Raw genomic sequence first — 3,676 nt, 5'->3', positions numbered from 1 at the left:
TTTTCAATGGCAGCAAAAAGCCTTATCTTGCTCCCAAGCAGCAACTGGTCCCGCGCCATCCTCACAATTGTTCTTCTGTCTGAGCTCCTTGTTGCTCCAAGTCATCCCATCTTGCTGAGGGTTCCCCACTGACCCCTTTACAGAGCATGCTGTCTTTCTTCAAGGACTGGTCTCTCCTCAAAATAGACTCAAAGTACATGAGATGGAGTCTCTTCATCCTTGCCTCTAAGGAGCATTCTGGCTGTACTTCTAAGACAGATTTGCTGGTCCATTTGGCAGTCCATGGTACTTTCAATATTCTTCTCCAGCACCCCAGTTCAAATGCATCCGTTCTTCCTCGGTCTTCCTTATTCAGTGTCCAAGTTTCACATGCATAGGAGGCCATGAGAATCCCATGATTTGGGTCAGGCGCACCTTAGTTCTCAAAGTAACATCCCTGCTTTCCAACACTCTAAAGAGGACCTGTGCAGTGGGTTTATCCAATGCAGTGTCATTGGATCTCTTGACTGGCGCTGCCATGAGCATTGATTGTGGATCCACGCAAGATGAAATCCTTAACAACTTCTGTCTTTTCTCCATTTACCATGATGTGGTGAAGAATTGGTTTTCTATATACTGAGTTGAGTTTTAATCCATACTGAATTCCATCTTTGGCCTTCACTAGCAAGGCTTCAAGTCTTGCTCACTTTCAGCAAGCAGGGTTGTGTCATCTGCATATTGCAGATTGGTAATAAGCCCTCCTCCAAGTTGTCTTCATGGCTGAGTAGTATTCCATCTCATGGATGAACCGCCTTTGGTTTACCCGCTCCACTTACATTTTACTATCCGGCAGGTCTGAAACATCCCATTATGAAATGTTGCGCATAGGGTGGCGGGTTGGTTTGGACAACAGTAGCTGTCCTGGAAGTGATGGCTGTTCGGTGTCATCAGTTGATTCGGACTCACAATGACATCGTGTGACAGAGTAGAGCTGCCCTAGAGACCACCACTCGGCGTCAGTTGGCCCTCGTGTGAGGCTGGATTGTCTAGAGCAGGGCCCGCAAACTTTTGAGACAGAAGAGAAAATCCTATCCCTCACAATAACCTCAACATGATTAGCGAGCTATAAATATATTTTTACAGACAAATGAAATCACTATTACTTGAATAATATTCTTTAAAAATATTTAGTTTTACTTCAGAGCCACATGTGCGTCCCAAAAGAGCCTCAGTTTGCCGACCCCTGGTCTAGAGTAACTGGACCAGTGACACTCGCATACGCACGACACTTTATATCAAGGAGAAATTTCATATCGAGAAGGCATTCCAGCCCAGCCTAACTGAAGTCCATAAGCACAACACCCTCTTCAGACCTGTAGCTGCTGGCGATGAGGCATGCCGAAGGGTGAAGTGGGAAGGCAGGCAGATCATAGGCTGGTGGGTGCAGTCACGTGGATCCAAGGTCAGTGGAAATATGGCAGGCTGCCAACAGCTCTCAGGGTCAGATGGCCTGCAGGAGGCTACCCCTGGGGGTCAGCACAGAGTCCCAGCAAGCAGGACGGCGAAGGAGCAGGGAGAAAGGAGTGGAGTCCTCAGTGTCTCTCATTAAAAGGTCCTACCTCCCAGGAGGCATCATCAGGCTGTGACCTGATTGACAGGCTGGACTCCACCCCTCCCCAAGTGCACGTTGGCATAAAACCTGCCAGTCATCATGCGGTGGCTTGGGTGTTGCGCACATGCTGGAAGCCATGGCAACGCTATTTTAAACACCAGCGGAGTTTCGGGGGAGCTTCCAGGCTAAGACAGATTTTAAAGGAGGATCTAGTAATTTACTTGTAAAAACAGTAGACCAGTGAAAAGTGTAGGAGCCCCAGGGAGACATTGTCTGATCCAGTGCGTAAGATGAGGCCTTCAGGTAGGAAGACATACAAAATATGACGGGAGAGTGCTGCCCTCAAAGAAGACTTGACCTTTGTGACCTGGATGGAGCAAAGTTTTCAGGACCTTCATTGGCTGGTGGGGCATGACTTAAAATGAGAAGACACAGCTGAAACGGTATCTATTCATAACTGGGGCACAGCAGAGTGCATACAATATGAATCTAGGAAAATTGGAAGGAATCCACCAAGACTGACATTATTGGCATTTGGAAATGCTGGGTGAAAGAGGGATGGTGTGATGGCTGGGTTTCGCGTCAAGTTGCCTAGGCCAGCATGGCCAGTGTTTTGGCAGCCTAGGCCTTTGGATCACCATGATGTGACGGAACACAATGTAATCAGCTCTGAAATGGGGTCTGTGTGAGCAGCCAGTCAGCTGTAAGAAGGCAGGGCAGACCGGCACCCTCTTGCTTGGGTCACAGCCTGATGGCTTGAAAGGAAGTTTCCCTGGGGGTGTGGCCTACTTCCGAGGTAGGTGGACTGCAGCTGTTTGGGGATTATCTCAAGTAAAATTATCCTCCTGTGTAATATTAATGATAATGTTGAATAACTTTCACATTCGGTTAGATCACTTTTATTCAGTGAGCATACCTGTGTGTGGTAGTTACATAATCTGGTGTCAATTTGGGACTTGAGAGGATCAAGAGTGAAGCAGCGTCTACTCTGTCAATCGACTCATAACCAATGAGACTTCTGTATGGTCATGGCCTTCCCCTAAGGATTCTGGGAATTCCGGTATTTCCTCCTTGGAGACGGGAGACTCTCTCTGCTCATTCCCTGCAAGACATCCCTGTAGAGAAGATACATGGAGCGAGGCTGATGGAGCCAGATCTCTGGAGCCGGAGAAGCCACATGGACCTACCCTGATGCAGGCCTGGGAACTGGAGAAGCCACGTGGAGACCCCTGCCAGCGCTGAGATGCTTACACCGTCACTGGATCCAAAGACTTTCTAAACACTGGCCTATGATCATCCTGCATTCAACATCATTGCATGTGTTTTGTGAGTCTGAAGAGGACTTTATAGAATGGTATTGGACATATGGGCTAATATCAGACTTATGGGCTTGGACTGGTCTGGGATGGAATGCTTTCTTAATATACAACTACCCTTTATATAAAACTCTTTTTTTTAAAAAATCAAAATATTGGGGCTCATACAACTCTTATCACAATCCATACATACATCAACTGTGCACAGCCCACATAAAACTCTTTCTTATACACATATGAGTTTCTCTGGATTTGTTTCTCTAGTCCACCCATACTAACACACTATGAATCTCTTCCAATTAGTTACCCCAGCGTCTTGTCATAGACGAGTGAGCCCTACCATTGCTTCACCCCTTTATGGAAGCATCTCATTTGGTATTCCACCAATTCCTGGAGTCTTGTTTTTGGCCAATGCCTTCCATAGGCTTCTTCCTTCAATATGATCGATTCTTAATCACATGTTATCATTTGAAAGGTGAGACGTAGACCAATTATTTTTGACACAATGGCTGTATCCCAGTGCAGAGTAATGCATTGGGCAAGCAGCTCGACGGCCCCTAACAACAACGATAGAAAGACAGATGAAGTCCGGATACATGTGATGGCATGTTATTGCATGGATGGGCTTTGGATACATGATGCTCCGAGACAGAACAGATGCAAAAGACAAATCACACATGAATCCACTGTTATGGAATATTGAGATAGTTCATTGTGCCAGCCTGGCTGATAAACCCAAGTGGGATTAACTGAAGGGCAGAGAGATAAA

Source organism: Echinops telfairi, unplaced genomic scaffold, assembly GCF_000313985.2.
Source record: "Echinops telfairi isolate 266 unplaced genomic scaffold, ASM31398v2 ScPeMD7_7459;HRSCAF=8497, whole genome shotgun sequence".
Classification (NCBI taxonomy): domain Eukaryota; kingdom Metazoa; phylum Chordata; class Mammalia; order Afrosoricida; family Tenrecidae; genus Echinops; species Echinops telfairi.
Note: the sequence above shows the minus strand (reverse complement) of the source record.